The following is a 25,492-nucleotide window of genomic DNA, read 5'->3' on the forward strand; positions in this document are numbered from 1 at the left end:
TTTCTATTGTTGTTCATCTCATAAACTCAGGAGTGCCGAATCGAACTGCATTTGCCATTTTCAAATGCAAAGTAGAGATCTGCTACTCTAGTCCATTCGTTGGGCCTGTTTATGATCTGAACAGCTGATCCACAAGTGCTCTAACAGCCCTTTGTGATAGATCTTAGTCCTCCTTTAAATCATCCCTCTAATTGTACCTAATTGATAGCTTTTATCCGGCCAAAAACCGTAGATTAAACTGCAAACTGTAACCCAGAACCCAGAAACCATTCTCGTTTCTGCTTCAGCGCAGACTCTGTGAAGAGGTTCTGCATTTCAACGCAGGTCCCGTGAAGGCTACCTGCGCTGAAGTTCAGTTTCTCTGTGCTGGGGGTGCGCTGATCAACCTTTGCCTTGTTCAGCTATGGTTCTCTGCTTCCTTTTGCTCAGTTTTATCTCTGTTTTTTGTAGTGTGTTATCAGTGTGTGTACCTATCTGAAACCCCTTTTCTTTGCCTCAATTCTGCCTCAGTTGTATAAAGAAACTGTTTTTGTTCTTTTTGTATTTGTTACATCATTTGCAGTTTCCCATCACAAAAGTAAACTAGTCATACTGTCGCCCTTAGATCTAGACCTGTCGTAAGTGTCGTTTTGATCTTAGGAGTGAGTTTGTTGCTGTTCACAGTTGATTACGCTTTTACTTTTGTCTTTTGGTTTGAATTTATGCATTTCAAGTGTCGAAACAAGTAAATCATAAAGTGTCGTAATCGTCTTTTTGATTTCGAAAAAGGAACTTGTTTATGTTTTTCACTTGAAATCGAATTCAAATTTATACAACAGCTTTCTTTTTAGGCATCAATATTAAGAAAGTGAAAACAAATACATGCATATGTGCATTTGCATTTTGACAGTTTGTATGTTGATTTAGGGAAAAGTGCATTAATGTGTGCTATATGCTCTTTGAGAAAAGATGGTGTATTTCTTTTCCCCTTGTAGCTAGGATTTTCATTGTTGAAAAGATATAAAAGCTTGCTTATCATCTTTAGACTGCATTTAGGAATTGTATCATACATTTCGTGGTGATCCAAAAAGGCAAACTTCTAAGAAAGATCAACCTAAAATAAATTGAATGAACTTAACAACGCTTTGTAACATAATGCACAACATAGAGGTCTAGGCTAGAGACGTGTTCCAGCGTCGTAAAACCTGGTCACTGGTCGCCTCACTGATGGTTGGGTGATTCCTCCTGAGAGACAATAAGTGCTAGTATGGATTGTGCTCCCATGTACCGTCGAGTATATATTGGGAGACCCCTATAGGAATAAAACCTTTATCCATAGGAAGCCGTGTCGGCCGCCCTACTGATCGCAATGCACTGAACACAGCATTCAGGAAGATTGACCGCCCGTACCCTAAAAAGTATTCTGCGGTTTTGCGAAAAGTTTGGCACACCCTCTACCTAGAACTCCAGAGCAGTTCCTTTTGGCCTTTTTCAGACTCTATAACCGAAAAAGTCCATCCGAGCATTTGTTACTTTGGGCTCGTTAAAATATCGAAGGAGACTAGAGTCATCTTTAGCTTTTTCTCGACTCTTTAAAATTGAAAAAGCAAGTTGTGTCTAAGCGTCGTTAAAATTTATTTTAAACAGAACAATCACCCCCTTCTTCTTGCGTTGATCTTTAGGTTGAGAAAATGGAGCCCACCAACCAAGGAATTCCCCTTGGTGGAAATCCTAGTCTCTTCTCCTCTTGGGGAGATGTTGGTGTGCCCCATATGGCTACATTGTCGCTTCCAGGACTGACAATTGGCCTGCCGGTCTAGCTCTTCTCAACCAATGTCGTTCAGAACACCACTACTCCTGAACAGTCGAATCAACAATTAGACGAGTCTAGAATTTCCCACCAACCTTCTACTTCCTATAATTCTTCCTCTCTTCCTTCCTCTTCGCGTGACAGGACTGGTAAAGCTAAAAACCAAGTTCCTAAGGAGAAGAAGGAAAAGAAGAAGAAAGAGAAAAAGAAGAAGGAGCCAAAGGCAAAAAAGGGAAAACAAGTGTCGTCAGATGAAAATCCACACACAGCACTGACCAGGCCTAAATCGCCATGTGTCATCTGCAAGGGAGACCACTTTCACAGAGATTGTCCCTGCATCCCTCGGATACTAAGGGACTGGTCTCCCCGTTTGCACAATCCGGTGTCGTCAACCTCTGATAGTCATGTTGAAAGTACACCGTCAACTAGCGAAAGTGAAGTTCCAGGACAGAAAGGGAGGGCTAGACCTCCCTGTAGACTGTGCGAAGGAAACCATGCCCTCCACCGTTGTCCCTTCTTAGACGAGGCTAAAAGAGTCTTGGAAGATCGCCCGGTTTCACCGTTACGACTTCCTCCTGGATATAAGAAACTCTTGCCAAGTCCTTCGTTAGTTGAAAATCCAGCTGGCCCGCTCAAGTGGTCAGCTGAAGCGTCTATCATTGAGGATAAACCGACTGAATCCATACCAGACAAAAGTCAAAAGGTTGAGGCGGCAGTTGACCCGATCTTGCCTTCAGAGGATTTATCTTCGAATGATACAGTCACTGAAGAGGATAAGGATGACACCATCCAGATTCTTTTCATCAACACAGACTCCGACGAACACGGGGGCAATGCACCCATTCCTTTATCGCAGGAAGGAAGTTCGTCAGAGCGATATCCGGCCGTCTACTCAGTCCCACCACCAAGCAACCTAGTTGTATCCTTCGACTGGAACCAACTAGGCATACCCCGGGTGCCAGCAAACATACCATTCAGAATTATCGTTCAAATATACAGAATGGTAATGGCTGGCACCATCATTGACGAAGGGTCATCTGTGAGTATCCTTTCCTCTATTGCTTGGAAAACGCTTGGTTCGCCAGCGCTTTTGCCTGAAATGAGAAATCTGACAGGCTTCGATAAAGGAACTAGTCGACCTTTAAGGATCCTCCCCAATGTGCCTATCACATTGAAAGGGAAGACCGTTCAAATGAACGTGATGGTCGTTCAAGGACCTTTGGATTATAACCTACTCCTTGGACGAGACTATATATATTGCATGGGAGCCATCGTCTCCTCACTCTTTAGAGTAATGTGTTTTCCGCACGAAGGAAGAGTGGTCAAGCTCGTGGACCAGCTTTCATTTCCCGGATCACGCATCGCAAATAGTCATATACCATCCCTAAATGGTCTCTTCACGCAGGAGATGTCTCAACCCACGGTCCGTCCTCCCGATGAGCGCGAGTGATTCAGAAGGATATGACTGGAACCCAGGGGGCATGCGTCCTGGTCTGCTTCGGCAGGAAAACTTTGGGTATAGGGTAGGTTTCCGCGGGAGAATATGACTAGTCTGTACCCCGCCCATGCTCGAAGAGGGTTATTCTAGAATAATATTCTTTTGTCAAAGTTATGTGTTTGGCGCTCGTTGTCACTCACCTTTGTCTATCTCGGTAGACATCGCCGAAGAAATGTTTTGTTTGCTGCGCAAATGAGACAATCTTTGGGTAACCTGAAAGAGGTAGGCCTTTCCTGGTAGAACAAATGTTTTATCTACAAATTGAGGGGTAACCTTGAAATTGCACTTTATACCTGGGGGCATTCAAACCTTTTGGAGTGCAAGCAAGGGGCGGCTATTTATTTTTTTAAATTTTTAGGTCCTCCCTTTAAACCTGTAGGTCTAACCCTTTAAACTCGTAGGATTAGTCGTTTCCGAACTTGCATAAAGAAAGGATTTCGGGGAAAAGCTTTATGAGGTGCAAGCCCCATAAAAAAAATGGAATCTTAAATGAGACATTCTTATCATATGACTGGATTAATCGAGCAGTTTTAACGTATAGTTCATGCTCGTTAAAAAATTAACATAAAATCGAGCAGTTTTAGCTTATAGTTCATGCTCATTAAAAAATAAACATAAAATCGAGCAGTTTTAGCACATAGTTCATGCTCGTTAAAAAATAAACATAAGACCGAGCAGTGTTTTTCCGCGTTTAAGCTCGTTAAAAAATGAACTATCCTCCGGTAAATAACCACTGCGAATGTAAATTTATCAGCCATTAAAGCCTTGGTCGTGTTTGCACCATCACCTCCACTTTTCATTTGCCAATTATTCACCTCCATTTGATTGTTTACCCATTTTGAGGAACAGCTGCGAAGAGTGATTTCACTAGCCATCCTTCTGACACTGCCATGATTGGAAAATTCCAACCCTTACCTGGAATCAGCTGCTAACCCGTTTCATCACTCGTTCCTCAAAAGACGAGTCTTCTTTAAGCTCTTTTCATCTGACTCGTAAAATATGAAAAGATTGCCGAGTTTTGGCCTTCCAGCTCGTTAAAGCGACCGGAAGTGCTATCCCTCCTCTAAATTTTAATCTTTTTGGACCTGAGGGATTATTGCACAAAAAGATCAAGCGCTTGTTTTGTTCAGCTCGTTAAAACTATCGAAAATCCATCCCTTTTGTATTGTTTTATACTTTTTCGGACTTAAGGGATTAGATGACGAAAAAGGAACTTTGGAGTTATCTTTACGTACCTTTTCAGACTCTCTAAAATTGAAAAGGACCGAGTTATCTTTGTCGTTAGACTCGTTAAAAAACATTAATAGCGACAAACTTGTCTTTAGACGAGAACGAGTTTCACTATCGCTAAGCTCTTTAAAACATAGCAATGGGTTTTCCCAAAGGGCAAATTATAGAACAAGCATACGTTATCCTCCTCAAGCTTGACAAAAATAAAGAGGTACTGGTCAGAAATGACTGGGGAAAATTGGGAAGAAACTCAAAGAACTTTTATTGGTAGCAAGTCGCTCTTGAACATGACACTTCCACTCCGTGCCTGAGTTGGGTTGGGTTATTTCATTCACCGGTCACATCACCATGGTCTCGCCATACCATCCACCTTTGGGGTAAATGCTACCGATCCATCACACAAGTGTCGCTGATATGTTCAAGAGAAGTCATCCAGAGAAGTCAACCGTGTCCCATCCACTACCATACATTATCCTTCATCCTTTCATGACCGCCACCCTGAACCATATATCACCAGATCGTTTTCACCTCCATCAACATCGGTTGCTCCGTTCCGTGTCATTGATGTGGGATACATTAAGGCCCTCCTTTGACGGATCGCTTCTTGTCGACATCAGCTCATTATCCAAGAAGTTGATCTAGGAACACCCCCTTCAGTACTTTGAAGCTTGCATGCCTCAATGGCAAGTTTCTCACTTCCAGCGACAGGTATACATCAATGACCTTCGACCGAAAGATTTTGCGTGCTGTTCAACACCAAGTCCTTTATTCACACCATGTGAATTGTACTGTAGTACCTTGAGGGTCATTATCATTATCGGTGATTCCTCTCGCACTTGTTAACAGTTTACATCATTGACTGGTAATCAAGTGATGTCTTTCCATGTTCGACTTCAGAACATTTCTCACATGGATAGACTTGTACCTAGAGTGAAGATCGAACGAGATTGAAGACCCCGGATCTAGTTTCATCCATCCGGGCTGCAATATATATTCAGGAAAAATAAAGACATTGACATGTACAGCATTGCAACACAGATGATCATCCTACCAAAAGGATGATGATTTCATCAAAATCATCAGTCTACCATAAGACGATTGTCTGTTCTATGTACAGGAAAATGAATTTATAAAGCTGAGCATGGGAATGCCCACCTCAGCTAGATCATGAAGGCAGTATGAAAAATAGTGTATCGTATTGTATCTTATTACAGGTCTCCTCCTAGCATTGGAAGAACTCCGGATCCTCCTAATAAAGCATTTCACCCGATAAACGGCCTCATACTTTAGGGGGCAACTGTTATAGACATTTTTGTGCCTTACAACATTGAGCATGAAATGTCCATAATCCAAGGATCCAAAAACCCTAAAAGAGTTGTTCCTACCCCTAAAGGAACAAGGTCAACAAAATATAGCTTCTCCCAGAAGTTCTCCACCAAAAACCACTCAAAAACAGTCAATTCAGGATCAATTCAAGAGCTCCACTAGCTGCCTGCGTTGAAATGCAGAGGTTACACTGGCTAGGTGCACTGCAACACAGGTGGAAGCACTACCAGGGTGCGCTGAGCGGGAAATGACAAATGGCAAGCTCATTCAACGAGGTGGAAAGACCATGGAAGCTTCCAGAATCTTCTCCAATGACACTTGCCTCAATGAATTCGACTAGTGATGAGTAAGAGGTTCTCAACCTCCAAGTGGAAGCAAGAACTGACAGAGAGAAGCCACAAGTCAAAACATAAGCTGACTCATCCTCTCTGCTTACATCTATATATGGATCTCTCACCCAGAGGTTCAGGGGGCTGGAATTTTTTACTTTATAGAGAATTGTTGTTGGTTTGAAATTGAGATTAGTACATTGGGTGATTTATGCTTTGTTGGAGGAGAGGAAGGGATTCCTTTGCTGGGAGGTAGATGCTGGATCGGGACTCACTTGGTTGTATCTCCTCTTGGACTTTGTTATCATATCAATAAAGCTATTTGAGTTTCTCCTATATGCTTGTATCTCAATGATGTTTTGTTATATTTGCATATTTAGTTTATATCTGATCCTAAACTAGTTATGAATGTAAATCCATGTCTTTTGTGTAGTTTTCCTCTCTTGTGATCTTGCAGGGACTTGGTGAAGCTGGACCAGTGAAAGAGCAGGAAGCGGGAAGCGAACAAAAGAGAGAGTGATTGGATCGACAAACTAGCGGAAGACACCGGTTAGTTACATCCTTCTTTCTCTATTTACATCTCATAAAGAAGAATACTCAGATAGTTTTCCTTTTTTGTTGCTAAGGCACTATCACACCTTAGAGTGGGATAGGGGCATTCCGGATTGGATACTTTTCCCAACAACAGCCCCCAACATCAATTTATTCGCATAACCATTTTTTCACATAGTAGCATTTTAATCCAAGTGTTCAAAGACTTAGTGTACTTAACTTGCGGTCCTTTGAGGAAATTTTGTTCCGCCTCGTTGTAACTGACTGTCGTGTCTACCACAAACTCGGTGATAAATCCTCCTATAATTCGATCGAGCCAGTGGTCCACAATGCATGTGAGCTTCTCTTCTGACGCTTCTAGTCTGCGCACCAATTCAGGAGTCCACACAATTGGTTTGTCGAGCCTACACCTTCCCTGACTGTCTGCTAGCTTCATGATCCACTCATACAACTTAGAGGGAAAGGACGCAAAGAAAATTTCATGGATCTCCGTATATAATTAGTGCTCCAACCACTATTCCTTTGATACTCAAGGATTTCTATTTTCCTGCGCCGTGAACTCGTGAATCTTCTTGTCCAACCACCCTTCAATTTCTTTATTTGTTGGATTCCAATGGCAAGACATCAGACATCCCTTATGTAGATCCCAATATGGGCAACGAAACCATTTATTGGTTGATTGGGGCCTGACCCAGGTTAGGAGGTGATTTAGCCAAACAAATCTCCATATTATTGGCCCTTTCAGCAATAGTCTGCAAAGCACGGACTTAGGTCTCACCCAAAGTAGTATGCGAGGGTGCTAGAACCAGGTTTCCGCACCGTGGGGATGTTTGATGGGTTCCAAGTGTTCTGTAGTTCAACCCTGCACGACCGTTGATGCGCAAACTTTTCCATACCTCGCAGCCTAAACTACTTCCTTCGCGTAGCCCTACTTAAGGGTTGAATGCTGCACTTATGCGTTATTACCCAAGAACTCACTAATATTCCAAGGTCAGTTGATTAACTTAGCTTATATTTATGCTTTCATTTATAGTTAACAATATTCATCATTCATACAATAACGTGCAGTAAATAGACAATATAATTGCACATGATATCAAACATTTAATAACATAAGAACAAATACACGGATTTTCGATAAACTTCTCTTCATTATTCTTCTTTCTTGGTTACATACTCGACTCCACCTTGCACATTCAACTGCAGGGGTCTGCACACTCAGCTGTGGACGCTACTAGGCCTTTGCGTACGGAGCTGCAGAGCCTCTTCCTACTACTACGAACCAAGAACATTGTTGACACCTAATCTTCATGATTGGGAGTTTTATGTAACTAAATAAATTGGGAAGGTGAACAGTCATCGGGAGATGAACTGAACAATGACTGCCTATTGTATATAAAATTGGGTTACCTATGGAATAATACATCAATCCGTTTTTCTGCCTTTGGAGAGTTACTGCCTGGCCTGACATGGTATCAGAGCCAGCTCCTTGTTTTAGCTATTATGCGCCTTGTAACTCCTCTGTCCTGACCTCTCCCTCTGCCTCTGCTTTATTCCCTTATGTTCTGAAATAATCTACCTCTGCCACTGCGCTTTGTCCATAATGCTTGTCTCTGACCTGCATAGGCCTTAAGCTGCTCACTTATTCTCATCAGAGAAACTACAGGAGAAGAAATTTTCGTTGCCGCGGGAAAAGGGAGATGATCTTGTTGTTGAGCATACCTTATTATTGAGGCAGGCACTGTGTGGTTTCCAATTTGTATTAACCCATCTGGATGGTAGGCAACTGCTTATCAAATCAAGTGCGGCTGAAGTTGTCAAGCTGGGTCAGTTCAAGGTTATTAAAGATGAAGGAATGTCGGTTTACCATCGGCCTTCTATGAAAGAATGCATTCAATCATCTCTATGGTAGGAATAGTTCTCACTGGCAAGGAGAACTATCCTGAATGGTCTCGGATGATAAAACACACCCTCATCTTCAATGAGTTGTGGAAAGGAGTGTGTGTCGGAGAAGGAGACAATGACCCAGTACAACCTACATCAGACAAAGAGCTCGTCATTTGGGATAACAAGAACAACAAAGCATATGCATTAATTGCAGCATCTGTAAATGAAGAAATAAGTCGCCATATTTCATCATATTCAACTGCCTTTGAAGCTTTACAAAAGCTCAAAGAACTCTATGACTCACATTCTGCACTTGAAGTTGTTCAGCTCATGATTAAACTCTTCACTCTTGAACTGAAAAATAATGATCCTCTTGCTCTTGCATCTGAAGTAAAATCCATAATGCATAAAATCAAATCCACTAAGGTTGAGCTGGATATCCCTCTTATTGCCTTTCTCAAGGCACTCTATCCTACTTACTCCAATTATCTTGAGTCTTTACAAGAAAATGGAAATCTTAAAGATATAACCTTTGACTCTCTTGTGAAAAATTTTGCTGAAAGAGAGAAAGCCTTTGGAAAGAAGACAGTCCTTGAATCTTCTGAAGAGACTGTTTGCCTTGCTCATAAAGAAAAGCATCTTGCTGAAGATTCTACAAGAGGAAGAGGTGGACGAAGAGGAAGGGGAAGATACTTCAGAGGTAGGGGGGGCAGACATTCTCAAGGAGAAAAAGCGGATCTGCATTGCATTCGCTGCAAACGAAAAGGATCACATGATGCTTCTACATTCAAGCTACCATGGGACAAAATTGAGCATAAAAGATACCAGCAAAAAGGTAAAACTGATGATACAGATAAAGGTAAAGCACCTAAATCCGCTCACTATATTGAGGCACAATGTAACATTGGAGTAAATGAAGATTTGTTTAATGCTTCACTTGCTTCTTCGAAAAATGATTGGTTGCTTGATTCAGGAGCAACTTGTCATATGACTCATAGGAAAGATTTTTTTGAAGATTTCACTGACAATGTTGATGGAGCAGTATACTTTGCAGATCAGTCAAAAATCAAGCCATCAGGGCTTGGTACAATCAGGCTTAAACTGCCTGGTCTTCCAGACTTTCTTCTGGATCATGTTCTACATCTCCCACAGCTCAAGAGAAACTTGTTGTCCTTGGTCCAAATCCGCCAGCAAGGTCACTCCATTCATATGTTTGATGGCAAGCTTGAGGTAAGAAAAGCATGTGACCACTCACTTGTCATGAGGGGAATAGAAGAAGAAAGGCTTCTCAAACTGCAAGGAACCTCTGCTCATGCACAACATTTCTCATATATTTCTCATCATGAAGAAGGTACACTTCCATCAAGTTTATTATGGCATGCTAGATTTGGACATTTAAACTATGACAGTCTCCGCTTATTGAAGAAAAATGGTGTTGCTGGTTTGCCTACAATTCCTAGGAAACATAAGCAATGTGATGCTTGCATTCTAGGAAAGCATAGCAAACAGTCTTTTCATGATTCACATTCAAGAGCACATAGGAAGCTTGAACTTATTCATTCAGATTTATGTGGTTCAATGCTTGTTCCTTCTGCAAATGGAAATAAATATATCATGACATTTAATGATGATTACACCAGAATGTGTTGGGTTTATTTATTGAAGAACAAATCTGATGCTTTTCAAACATTTAAGAATTTTCATAAATGGATTGAAAATGATGCACAATCTCATATTGGGTCTATTCGCACTGATAATGGAAAAGAATATACATCAAATGAATTTGAAAACTATCTTCACCAACATGGGATCAAACATCAAACAACTGTGCCTTATAATCCCCAACAGAATGGTGTAGCTGAAAGAATGAATAGAACAATCTTGAATATGGTACGATCCATGCTTTTCTTCAAAAATGTAAAGATAATGTTTTGGGCTGATGATGTTCTATGTGCTGCATATATAAAGAATAGATGTCCATCTAATGCTTAAGAAACAAGACTCCTTATGAATTGTGGTATGGACATGTTCCTTCGGTAAAACATCTCAGGATCTTTGGTTCTACCTGTTATGCTTTGATACCAAAGGTACATAGAAACAAACTTGGTGCTAAAAGTCGTAAGTGTATCTTCCTGGGGTATTCAAACACCTCTAAAGCATACCGCCTCTATGATGAAGTAAATAAAAATTTTGTTTTATCTAGAGATGTCATTTTTCTTTAATCATCCAAATCTGACAATGTTGTTGAGCGGCAACTTGATCGCTTGGATAGATTTGCAAAAACGAAATGATTTCAAGAATTTGATAATCAGATTCCACATCTTGAAGGGAGGATTCCTATACTAGATCAACATGTGGAATCTTCTTCTGAAGAACAATCTCCCCTGCATGAAACTCCAACAACGGATGATGCTTTAAGTGATGTAATTGATAGAATTGGGAGACTCAATCTTGATTCAGTCCCAACTCAATCAACAGAGCAGCTTGGACCATCTCAGAAAGGTCCCCCAAAGTGGCTGACAAAGACACTTGAAAGTGTTCATCCTAATGAAATTGGAAAAACAGGAACCAGAAATTCAAACCGAAAAAATGGAGGTGATGTAGATGACTCTAATTCACCTGTTGATATGGATGTTACTTATGATTGTGAATTGAACTTGTCTACAGATTTTGAACCAACTTCCTTCAAAGAAGATGCTTCTCATGTTGAATGGAAAGAAGTGATGCAAAAGGAGTATGATGCTCTCATAAAGAATGGCACTTGGAAGCTGGTTGATCCTCCATTTGGAACCAAACCTGGTTGCAAGTGGGTCTACAAGAACAAGTACAAAGTTGATGGCTCACTTGACAAGCACAAAGCTAGGCTTGTGGAAAAAGGTTTTGCACAGAAGGAAGGGGTCGATTTTGAGGAAAATTTTGCCCCCACAGCAAAATGGGCCACCATCCAGACACTCGTTGCACTAGCAGCTCAGAACGGTTGGAAAGTCCATCAAATGGATGTAAAAACTGCCTTCTTGAATGGAGATCTAAAAGAGAATGTTTTTTTGTCCCAGCCTGAAGGATTTGCTGTGAAAGGACATGAACATAAAGTATGCAAACTTGTGAAATCCTTGTATGGCCTCAAACAAGCATCGCGAGCTTGGTATGAAAAACTAACTGAGCATCTTCTGAAACTCAACTTCATTCATTTTTATCTTGATGATGCAACTTTATTTGTCAGGAAAGTTGGCAAAACAGTTGTGTATCTTGTGGTATATGTAGATGATCTTTTAATGACAGGGAACAATGAAAGCTACCTTGCATCCATAAAGAAGGAATTGGGGAAAAGTTTTGAAATGACTGATTTGGGCTATGTTCATTACTATCTTGGCATTGAAGTAACCCAACATCCAAAATCCATATTTCTTTCTCAAAAGAAATACATTGGAGATTTGTTAAACATATTAGGCATGACAGAGTGCAATCCTCTTTCTACTCCAATGGAACAAAACTTAAAGCTCACATCTATTGAAGGAAAGGAAATTGAGGATGCAACAAAGTATAGACAGCTTGTAGGAAGTCTCATTTACCTCACTACTACCAGACTAGACATTTCATTTATTGTTGGAATCCTCTCCAGGTTCATGCAAAACCCTTGTGAGGGACATTGGTCTGCTGCAAAAAGAGTTCTAAGGTACTTGAAGGGAACTCAAGACCTTGGAATCAAGTATACACAGGTGGACGACTTCAGCTTGATTGGATACTCTGATTCAGACTTCGATGGAGACAAAGAAACTGGGGTATCTACCTCAGGATATGCTATGAGTCTTGGATCAGGATCTGTCTCCTGGAGATCACGCAAACAATCAGTTCCAGCAAATTCCACAACAGAAGCAGAATATGTGGCAGCAGCTGAAGCAACAAAAGAAATTGTGTGGCTTAGGAAAATTCTTGAAGATTTGCAGGTAAAACAAGTACAATCAACTCCATTAATGATTGATAACACCTCTTCAATAAAACTGGCCAAGAACCCAAAGTTCCATGATCGAACAAAGCATATCAATACTAAATATCATCTGATTCGACATCATGTTGAGGCCAAAACAATCCATCTCCGTCATTGTTCCACAAATGAGCAAATTGCAGACATCTTCACCAAAGCACTTGGAAAGGAAAAGCTTGAACGATTCAGAATGATGCTTGGACTCACCAACATCCCTTCAGATTAAGGGGGGGAATGTTGACACCTAATCTTCATGATTTGGAATTTTATGTAACTAAATAAATTGGGAAGGTGAACAGTCATCGGGAGATGAACTGAACAATCACTCCCTATTGTATATAAAAATGGGTTACCTATGGAATAATACATCAATCCGTTTTTCTGCCTTTGGAGAGTTACTGCCTGGCCTGACAAACACTTAGACTCTTGCTTTATGTTTCGCTATCTCATCCCAAATCCATTAGATTCTCTATATTCTTCTATATCTCCTTTACACTTAGAGCCTCGCTCTATTTATACAATTCCATGGTCCACAGACCATGGGTAGGCCGACATGACATTACATTACATTACAACATTTAGGGCGGACAACCCTATGACTCAACCTATACTTCACGCTCCGTGCCTGGAATTCGCAGAGTCTTATAATACATTTGACCCAAAACTTGGGTTTTGAGCCCTACAACATGCCGTCGGGGGATTCAATGACCAACAACACATGTGTCTCCAAAATGAAATTGAAATATTACTTTGCTAACTTAGAAAAAAAATGCATTAAAAAAAAAATTAATACGAAAAAGTTAGTTTTTCCTTAGATCGTGCTCTTATATCTATATATATATATCTATATATATATATATATATATATATAGATATATATATATATATATATATATATATGACAAAGTTATGTGAGGTTAACACACCACACCTCTTAAGTTTTGCTAAAATTTGCATGGACATATATTGCATTTAATGGAAATCGAGAGATTATAAGACTAAAATTTTGCAAAAGATATAATTAGGACAATTCTCCACCTATTATGTTTTTACTCCGAATAGAAATTCACAATCCCTATATGAATTTTGATGGCTTCAATTCCAGAAAAGAAGAAAAAATTTACTCACTCTAAATTCACAATCCTTATATAAATTTTGATGGCTTGAATTCCATAAAAGAAGAAAAACTTTATTCCGAGTCAGATTTCACAATCGTTATATGAATTTTGAGAGCTTCAATTCCATAAAAAAAAAAAAAAAAAAAAATACTTGACATTTCATCACCTCATTTGAGTCAAAAACATAACCCATTTTCATACTTTCACCCTATACTTACAATATTTAAACAATCTTACAAATAATATTATACAATAATATATAATTATTAAACGAATCATAAATAATTACCAACTCTTAATATTAATTTACTATTACAATTATTAAACGAATCATTTTGTTAGAATTACAAGTTTGGGTTATGAATTTTCCACAATCCAAGTGTTTTAAGAATCTTTCATGATATTGAACTAAGAAATGCTGTAGAAAAAAAGGTTTAGAAAAAATAAATCAAAATTTAACCAAAAAAAATCATCTAATTTTAACTGAAAAACCATTTTTTTTTTAAATCTAATAATTATAAAACGCCCATAGCTATACCTAAATAAACTCTCTTAGATACAATGAATAAAAACTCCTTTATGTGTAAATCTCATTTATTATATTTAATTTAATTTGATTTATATTTTCATAGTTTCTATATCAGTAATAATACCCATGTCACATCTCCTCAGTTTATTACAGGTTAAAAAGTTTTTTTTTTAAACTCAACCAGTGCTTACTCTTGATTCCGCCACGTCGCCCCTCATCACATGGGATGTGGCCTCCTCCACTCCTCTAACGCTTCAACAAGGTAGAATCTCTCTCCAACTTTATGGTATGACTTAGCTTGTACAGTTCCAATATTTCTTTTTCCTTTTGCTCGATGTTACATTTATAGGTACTTGATCGATCTGTTTAACATGAGGTCTTTTAATCTTTTTTTCCTGCTAGATGCAGGGACATTAAAAATATTCTTGGGTAATTACCTCTTGGATTGGTCGGTTTCCACAAGTAAAATGTTTTTTTCTCTCACTGTCAAAGGGTTTGTTGTATACAATTAATTTGTTTCCCTAAGTGAGCTTCTCCATTCGTAGAGGCATCCTCGGCTAGGACTTGGAGCCTCTGGAAGTTTCATACCTCTAGTCAGTTCAACGATTAATGGGGAAACCCTATTGAATGACCACAATGGTACATTCCGAGGAGAATCCATAATTGCAGCTTCGTCTTTCGTTTCCTATCTTTATTTTTCTTTCCAAGTGATTTTTGTTTTCCCTTTTGCCTCACGCGTTTGTCCATAGGTGCGGTGCCTTCTACTTCTGCCATGCAGGGAATAATCACTCGGGTTAGGGAGCCACTTCAGCGCTTCCCTAAACATTGAGAGACCCTATAGGCTACTCTCTTAAGGTAAATTTCAAATGGAATAGTGAATTCATCTCTTGGTTTACGAATAGTTTCTTACCTTGCATAAATTTGTGAATTTCTAATTACTCTTCTACCTCTGTCTGGTTACAGGTTTCGTGTCGATACCAATAAGAAGGGAAATTTTGAGTTGATCGCAAGTTCTGGGTAAAACCATCCCTTCTTCGAACGAATTTTCTTCACATCAATTTGTTTCTAAAGGTAATTCAGGGCATGTTAAAATTCTCTGATCGATTTTCGGGGCATTGGGTGTCGCAGATGCAACGAGCTTCCACCCAGTGTTTACTTAGGATTTGGGCTTGGTATTTGGTGATACCCCTTCCCAGGTAGTTGAACAACCCTTGCATATGAATTCAAGGAATTATTATCGTTCTCAGTAGTCAATATTCCTCAGGGACACTAAGTTATGAAAAAGGGAAGGTTCCTCTAACCATTAGCCGAATGTTGTAGGAGGTTTTGATGGGTTTTTAGAGACCCATGCGACCGAGCAGCAGATGTCAGAGAAATTCCTCCATTCAGCACACTCACAGGTCGGATTCAAAACTTCTAATTTATGAACCAAGTTACCCTTATCGGAAGATTTTATTTTGGATTTTTTGTTATTAACCTCCCCCACTATAATTTGTGACATAGTTTTGGAATTGGAGCCTTCTCGAATTTTCCTAGGTGACCCAAAGGTAAGGATTGGTTTTGTCTCATAATACTGTTTCCTTGGTTCGATTCTGATTGATGTTTCCTGGGTTTAATTTATTTTTCTGTCATTTTCATTTCTACCGGTAAATCCCTGCTCGCTTCCATGATGTATTGGACAACAAATCGTTGCCTCACGCACAAGATCTCTACCCATGCTTCCTTTATTACAAGTTAGTCTACTTTGATCTTTATGGGAGAAGCGACAGGACTTATTTTGCTGAGGTTCAAACTCATTTCACTTCAGGAGTTTCAGTTTGTTTCCCCTTACTAATTGGTTTTTACCCGAGGTGAAAGCCTCAAGGAAGTTGTTTCTCTTCCCAGAGAATTGGAACAAAATTTAACTCTGTAGTTAATGTGTTTTTGGTTAAAAGATAACAGCTTTAGCTATCTCCAACAATACAATGAGTCTCTATAATTTTTTTAAAGAACGGATATTTGTTTAGTGGAAGAGTACCTTTGGCATCTTCCTTTTTTTACACTCCTTAATCATTGGTTCACACATTTACATGGTAGGTTCTTTATACCCACATTTAATATATGTGATGACCCTAATTTTCGCAGAGGGTATAATTTATGTACATTAATAACTATCATTTTGTTCCCTTGATAATACTCGGTGCGCTTATTTGTTCCATTGTAATCAAGAACACATTCCACTTTACGCTTGTATTCTATAACTTTAAGTCATTTTAAGGTATAATGTCTCCCAATACTTTGATTTTTTTATAATACAGGTTTACTTACAGGATTTCGTCTTTAAACTCGCTGATGCACATGCATAGTTAATCAATGTATCATATAGTTCCTTCATTATACATGCCTATTAAATTGGTATAGTTAATCCATGTATCATATACTTCGTTCATTATACATGCCTATTAAATTGTGATAGTTCCTTCATTATATATGCCTATTAAATTGGTATGACTACCAAATTTTCTTGAGAGAATTTCCACATGTAGTGACAACAAGTTTGATGGTTTCATTGTCGTACACAATAACTTACACACCTAATTTTTTAATTAAAGTATGTATGAATAGATAATAACAGTTTGAGGTTAAAATGATTTCCCTCCTAGTAGTTATTCAGGGATGTTCTTATTATTACATACCCCTAACTTGAGTTCGTCCAACCAACTTTTACTCTACACATATGAGTGCAATCTTTAGTTATTCATATGATTTTCCACCTTTTCTAGTTAAATCGTTAATTCTTGTTTTAGGGATTATTTGACCATCTTTGCTTTGTTCCCAACCCTGGTTCATATATTAGTTTCCTTTGGATTTAAGTGAAACCTTTATCTCTTGCCACTTAATCTACTTAATGAATTGTATTTTCTTGTGTGAATAATTAGGCATTCTTGTACAAAGACTTAAGGGGATTTTATAGCTAACCCTCACACAAGGTCATGGTTCTCTTTATTTTTCTTTTCGTGAATAAATAACTCATTCCACGCAATAAGTTATAATGTTCAATGTTCATATGAGTAATCCACTATTAATATGATTTTTTCTTTTTCTCATAATCCATTAGGAATATACTATCATATTAATCCACTATTAATATGATTTTTTCCCTTTCTCATAATCCATTAGGAATATACTATCAATATTCCTAGGCATCAAGATTTGAGAATAGATGTTGTATTAATATTCCTAGGCATCAAGATTTCAGAGTAGGTGTTGTATTAATGGAATCCTATAATTTCCTTTTTTTACTTAGATACCAACACTTTCAAAAGTAATTTTGAATCTACATGGAACTAATAGGTGTTGTATTAATGGAATCCTATAATTTCCTTTTTTTACTTAGATACCAACACTTTCAAAAGTAATTTTGAATCTACATGGAACTAACATGTTATTGTCATTACGAATTTTACTACTAGGCAATATATGTTTTATCTAGATAAAGTGACATCTACACATAATTTATTTTTAGATAATAAGATCACAGGAAATGCAAATAAAATCACATATGATACTTGGAAATTCACACTTGCTCTCCACCCAACCTAGACCTATCTCCTCTAGTTCACCTCCTAGTTGAGAGTTCCTTGCCTTCCCGAATCCAAGAAAATCCCCTTCTTGATCCCTTTCTCTAGTATTAAATACTTGTCTTTCATGATAAGGTTTACTTTTAGCGGCTTCCTACTTTTGTAGATATTTTTATCTACTTGCCTAGACTTTTTCCATAAAAGTTCTCCTTTCTCTCCCATAATGATTTTTTTTTTGAAGATTAACATCTTTTTCTAGCTAAGCAAGCTAATGGATATTTATCTCCATTCAGTTAAGCTTATCTAGAATTTAATCTAGAATTCTTATCATGACAGAATTATTAATCACCAATAAAATTTTATTTAGCAAGAATCTCATTTCTAGGTGTCTCATTTCCAAATACATAAATTCCACTTATTACTAAATATTGATTTTCATAATATTTTTATTTTTCATAGTTGGTCTACCATGTTAGTCAATTTGATTCATTCTTACCCATTGAGCATAATTCTAACAATGGACACATATTACATGCTACTCCCCTCCCCTTTTATGAACACGGTCTTCAATGTTCGTCATATAGTTTTTTTTCTTGAACCCTTGCTGGATAGTTATTAGAATTGTTTTCATTGCATTATTCCCGTGTATATTCTTTGGAGCTAACCTCTCTTGTTATACGTTATCTTGGAACCAACTCGATTCTGGAGTCGTATCTTCTTCCAGTCGGGAATACATAGTGTTCTACCATAAAGACTCCCTTGAATTTACGTGCAACATTTTTAATCAATTAGATGAAAGCTATCATGTTTCTACTTCTTGAGTAATAATATATGAAAACATTACCAAAAAAAATGAAAACCCAGAAATTTCATCCCTTCTTAACACTGAGAGACCATTGATTTCCGTCTTCCATCCTTAGTAATGTCATCGTTTTATTTCATTTGATGTGAATACTTACTCGAATGCACAATTATTCTCATATATTTTTTTATTTTTTTCCAACATATATACTAAATATAGGCTTTGTAATTTCCATCTACAGTCAACATACCTCCTCAATCATCTAATAAAGTCACACTAATCGATATATTATTACAATAGATCTCGTGACCCTATCTTTTAACATAAATATTATTTACTTGTAACTTCAAAGTACAAGATTGTACATCGCTTTTCGCATTACTCACATAAAGACAACCATGATCAAGGAAATGTTTCACATAACATGCGTACAATATCAATGGTGTACCTACTATTTTCACCTTTTGTAATTTCTCTTGCTCACCTCAGCGGAATGTGCTTCTTGATGTGTTACAATTTCACTCCTTTGAATTTATTTGTCTTCAAATTTTGATGTTTGTGAGGTCATTTCATTTTTAACGTTACTACTAATTTTGAGTTTCTTAGCCTTTATTAAAAGCTAACGTGATTAGTAATTGATGTTTTGGTACCATTATATCCACTACAAATAGGTGTTTTTCCTATTAAGGGTAGAGCATCTTATTCATTATCTTATACTTGGTGGTTGTTGTCCCAAGTATTTTAACATGGATCGTTTTCAGCTTTTCTACTTGTTTTCTTGTGTATAATTTATTCTTAAGTACCCTCCACATTACTATTATTATTCTTATGGTCACGTCATTAATTCTTTTTTCCAAACTAACTAATGAACTATGATGTAAGTTATTGTAGGAAAATTTTATCTAGTCCATCTAAAAGCTGGTATTATTTTCCAATAACTTTCTTTAAATTTGTTGGCAAAGTTATGTCGTGAGAAATGAGTTATTTGAGAATCAAGAATCAATTAATGATCACACCATTATTACTAACGAGATGCACAAGGCCTCCTCATGTATACTTAACTTATATCTCTAGTTGTAAGTCCTTATGAAAAATCGATATTCATATGGTAAAATCTTTAGCTTCATCATCCATTACTTATGATGTTCATAATACCACTTATATACTCATGTTTTCCATTGTCCCATGTGTTATAACATTAAAGCGTACATGCACTATATTCATAAAATAATATTCTTATGACTTATTATAACACAAGTTCCTTACTTAGTCAAATCTTGTCTTCTTTATTTCCTATTTTATGAGTTTATTACCCATTTGGCCGCTACCACGATATCCATTCGTATTCCTATTTGACACTTTAGTGCTGCGTGCTAAAATGCCCATCTAGTTGTTGGAAATGTCTCCATACTTGTATACTGTGCACTTGATCTTGTTACGTTTACTTTTTCCATCCAATAGTATATTTAAGATAATAGGTTATTATAATAACTTCATCCTTATTAGTGTTATGACACCAAATATAGACCTAGTATTCTAGAGGGTTCATGAAATGTTTCCTTTGAAGGGTAAGTACTAATTCTATCGTCAAACAAGTGACCAAAAATTTTATTGACGGGAAAAGAATTACAACATTTGTACAGATACATTACGATTCTAAGTTCATTATGATCAGAACACTGTTCCCACATAAGTCTACACTCCATCAATTTCACATGACTCCCTTGATATTCATATGCCTTCCAAGAAGGCCATCTTGGAGGTAGTGGCTTCATAAGATAAGCTAAGAGAGATTATTCCTCATGATGCATCTATTCTCCCATATACGAAATTGATGGAGATTGACATTCAAAATATTGAATCAAGCCCGAAGGCATATCAAGTACCACCCTTAGACCAAGTCAATTCAAGGATTTCTAGCATTGAACTTGGCACTATACCATCCAATATACATTCCCCCATTGATGAGTCTCTCATACCCTCTCCATGCCTTAATCATCACTATCAAGGAGTTGTCTTAGCTCATGATACCAGTCACCTTTTATGTCTTCAGGTAGTTCCCAATAATTTTATGGTCTTGTTGTGGTGAAATCACAAAACCCCCAATTTTTAAATTTTTATCGTTATAATAATAATGGGGACCCTTTTCGTAAATTTTGGCTAAATCACCTTTTAATATTTTCATTTGGTTAAGTGTCCAACGATTTTGGTGATCATTTTCTTCGAATTTTTCTTCGGATGTCTCCTTTATATCTCCCACCTTCAAAACTCTCCCCTCTATTTATTCACCAAGGCCCATTGAAATGGATTCAATAGCCACTAATACTTTAGCAAATTTTAGCATGTTTGTTTTTTAATCTTAAATGAATTTATATTTATATTTTTTTACTTAATTTAATTTTTATAATTTGTAATTATAATATAATGATAATTAATTAATTTAATAATTGTAATTAAATTGTATATATTTAACTAATGAATTAATTGTAATTATTTATTTAATTAATAATTATTAATTTAATTTAGATTGGGAGTTTTAATTAAAATTTCCTAATTTTGGCATAGTTATCCATTTTTTCAGAATTATGACAGTTTAACATCCTGTCTTTGGAGAGGCATATTTCAAGATTTACTTAGACAAATGAAGCTCACAATAGCTCGTTGGAAAGATAACACTTGGGAGAATAGTACAAGAATGATGATTTTAGTATATTTAATCATTTGATGAACGCTATGAAACCAACTCACAAAATAGAAGAAGAGATCGATCAATGAGTTCAAAATAAGCCTCTTCGAGGGGGAAACCTCCTTTACATTACACAATTGAACAATTATTCGATGATACAAATGACAAGAGCTACTTTATATATATAGGAGTATAAGGGGTCACAATATAATTAGAGCCAACATAATAGTGATAATGTAAGGGAAAAAAAATAACAATGGTGGGCTTCTATGGGGCATAATAATAACAGTATGGAGACTACATGGGCACAACAATACAATAAGGGGGTTTCAATAATAACAATAAGGGGTTACACTAGTAGTATAGGGACCTAATATGCCCCTCCTTCATAAATTATTATCCTCAATGCTTGAGTAGTTCTGAATGTTTCTGTATAAAATTCTCATCTTTCCATGTGGAATCTTTAGCAACTTCTTCCACTTGATGAGATACTTTGTAATCGATCGATTTCGTAGCCATCAGGGTCTTTCTTCTGCAACTGCTTCAAGTTCCAATATGATTTTTCCTTCCTTGTTAAGTTCTCACAATATTGTTTGAACTAGGAGCTTGTCACCCATAACCTTCTTTAAGCATGAAACATGGAAAACTGGGGGCACTCAGGAAGATGCAGGGAGCTCCAATTTGTATGCCATAGTACCAATATTTTGCAGCACCTTGTAAGGACCATAGTACTTTGGTGATAATTTATTATCCTTCTTAACTTTCTTGAGGGAAATTTGTTTGTATGGTTGTAGTTGTAAAAATACACAATCACCTACATCAAGACTTCTTTTGCTACGATGTTGATTTTCATGTTGTTTCATTCAATTCTGTGTGAAAGTGAGGTTATCTTTTAAGAATTGGAGAACTTGTTGTCGATGCTCGATGTAATATTTTGTTGGTTGAACCTTAGAATTTTCTCTTAAAGGTGATGTGATTGATGGTAGATGATATACTTAAAGTGTCAATGCATTACGATAGATGGTAGGATTCGTTTCTTCTTTCTCTGGGGTTCATTCCTGGTGTTATCCTCTTCTTTTGACATTTCTTGATAATTTTCTTCCTCCTTTTCACAATCTATGTAAAATAATTTTTTCTCAGCACACTTATGACCTTTAGCGTATTTTCTATCACAATTGTAACAAGGCCCTTTTTCTTTTTTTTCTTCCAATTGTTTTGGTGTCAACCTTGTCGGTTGTGGAAGATTAGGAGCAATAACACTTCCATCTTTATAGTGATGAGTGGTAGACTTCCTTGTTGCCATAATGTTTCTTTCATCTTTTCTTGCCACCCTAAATGCTTTCTCCAATGAATCAGGTTCCCAAAGGCGAACCTCATGTTGGATGTTATCTTGTAAAGTCCCTATGAAGACAACAATCATGTGCTCCTCTGGAATATCGGTTACCCTAATATTCATTTTTTGGAAGGCTTCAATGTGCTCCATGTTGTCCTTTGAGATAGCCTAAGGTCAATTGGCTATGCCAAAGCATCTATAATTTGTTGTTTGTTTTAAATGGTTGGATGACCAGTGAACTGTTTATAAAGATGTGCTTTAAACTTAGATAGACTCTTAATAAAATAAAATGTTGTTCTTTAAAGGCACATGGTTATTTTTATTTTAATGGGATGGATAAGTAGAATATAGAGAATTATAAGTGATTTAATATTTAAACTGAGTATTTAACCATTTATAGGAAGAAATTAAGAAAACTGTGTTTTTTTAATGAACAAAATATAATTAAACTATTATAGAAATCTAGTTTAATTTAGGTTCAAAGAGGAATTTACAATAACAGATAGTCCTGTAAATTAATCTATTATTTAAATTACAACTTCACAAAGGATTGAAAATGAAACTGATATCCAATTAAATTTTCAATCGGATGACTGTAAAAGAATTAATTTATATGAGGAATACATAATGAATAAACATGATGAAAACAACTCACTGAGAGATAAGCCATATGAAGTAAATCCAAAATATTTTATTATCTAAAAAATGCTCCAGCTTAGTACAGATATGCTTGATAATTGTTTCAAGGGTTCAACCTTGAATACTTCGACAGAATGAAATATTTAAACAAAATTACAAAATATTACAATTAATGCCTGAGTGACAAGGCATTCGATTATTAATTGAGAACTAACATAAAAGAAGTAATTCGATCAAAAGGAATGAATCAGAATATCTGGCCCTGCTTTGAAGGAGAATAGTTGTTGAGTGGCCACTTTTTGGGTGTGGCACTGGTGAAGATGACATGTCTTTCAATCCTGAAGCTCACACAATTTATCCCACCATTCTTCATTTGGAATAGAAATCTTCGTTACCTTGCGGTAGATTTCATTTGCCTGAGTACACTGAGCAAAAGTGGGTTTAACTATAAAAATGTATTTTATCTCACATTGAATAAAACTTATGTTGTTGATGGCTTCGTCCAAAGCTCTGCCTATCATAGAACCTTTGATGTTGGAAGACTTAGCTGTATCCTTGCAAATATCCTGAAGCTTCTTCATGTAGTATTCTCTGGTCATTAACTTGTCATTGATCACAAATAGTGAAGGCATACCTTTATTGTTCAATGAATCTATCCTATTGAAAAACATGTTAACTGCTACTTCAAGAGTGTGACACTTCTCTGTTAGCTGCACAACCAAGTTCTTCTTTTTTAAAACTTTCTTCACCTCCAGGATGGTTTCAGTCCTGTCATCTACTCCTAGATCATCCAACTCATATCCATTTTTGGAGTTGAGGAAATTTATGATGTTGTTGGTTGTAGTAGGAATTTCTCCCTGTTGAGCATTGATAGTGGCAGTGGTCTAGTTTTCTTTCTCCATCAGTTCCTTATGATAAAAAATAATCTGGATACATGGCCAGATTTCATTATTTCTTCAATGATATTGTTTTAGATCATTTCTTTAACATGACCCAGGGTGTGGCCAATAGAAGACTCGGTTGCTAACTTCTTCCATGCCTCTATCTCATTTTGAGCTCTCTGAAGCTCTGCTGCATGAAAAATCTCAGTTTTCTTTTGATGATCCTCTAGAAGTTTCACTTGATCCTGCAACTTCTTGATCTCTTTGGCCTGGAGGGACATGCTTTATACTACATTTGCCAATTGATCTGCAGTATCCATTGTAGTTGTTGTAGTAGATATGGTTGTAGGAATGGCTGTGATAGTAAATGCTTCCAAAGGGGCGGTCTTTTTAGTAGCTTTCTCCTTTTCGTTAATCAACTTCTCCATCTCTGTCTCCATCTGATTCAACTGTGTAGTCTAATCCATGATGAGATTGCTCATATCTGCCTTTAGTGTCTCTATCTCTTCAATATCCTTAGTGAGAGGATCTTTTGTAACTGGGATTTTTAATTGCTTCCTTAATGTTGTTAGTCTAAATTCTTCTTCTTCACATGTTCTTCTGTAGCATTGATGTTTGCAGGGTCATAACCAATTTTTTTTTGTTTTGTAAGCTAAGGTAGAGCCTCATTTTCTATTTATATAAAAGCAAACTGAAACCACATACAGTTAATAGGTGGCCTCAACTTACCCATTGGGAAACCAAGTTTGTTTGCCACCTATGCATATTGTAAGCCATCCAAAAACAATAAGTTATCAGTGTTTCTACCCAAGCGATATATACATAACTATTTAAAAACCAGTCTATAGTCTTAGATCCCATAAGCATGCATGTAAAAGAAAGATAGCCGCTAAAAAACAAAATCTTGAGGTCATTGTATTCAACTATTCTTTGAGGTCTTCCAGTTCTGACTCAACTGTCGCTAGATCTTCAGCTGAATCTCCAGGTGCTGGTGTCATTTCAATAATACATGGAATGTGTCGTTGTATATGGTCCAGTCTTATCTCCTACTTACAGAGTTGGAACTAGATTGTTTGCAGGTATTTTTTATAGTCTGGCATGTCTCTAATGATCAAAGCCATCCCCATGGACACTTGTTCGATTGCTTTTCCTACCAGTGTTTTCATGAGCCAATACAAATGCAGGGTCTGTTTTAATTGGGATAGTCTCCCTCTGGTGTTCCCAAGATCTAGAATGTGGTCTTTCCATTCCTCCATTTCATCCTCGGAGTCCTCTTCCATAATTCTATCCTCCATTTCTTCTATAATTTTTCAGATCCCAGCATTCATTCCTTCCTTATATGCTTTTGCTG

This window comes from Pinus tabuliformis, chromosome 1_2, assembly GCF_031772625.1.
Source record: "Pinus tabuliformis cultivar Carrire ecotype Pingquan chromosome 1_2, CPIR1, whole genome shotgun sequence".
NCBI classification, from domain to species: Eukaryota; Viridiplantae; Streptophyta; class Pinopsida; order Pinales; family Pinaceae; genus Pinus; species Pinus tabuliformis.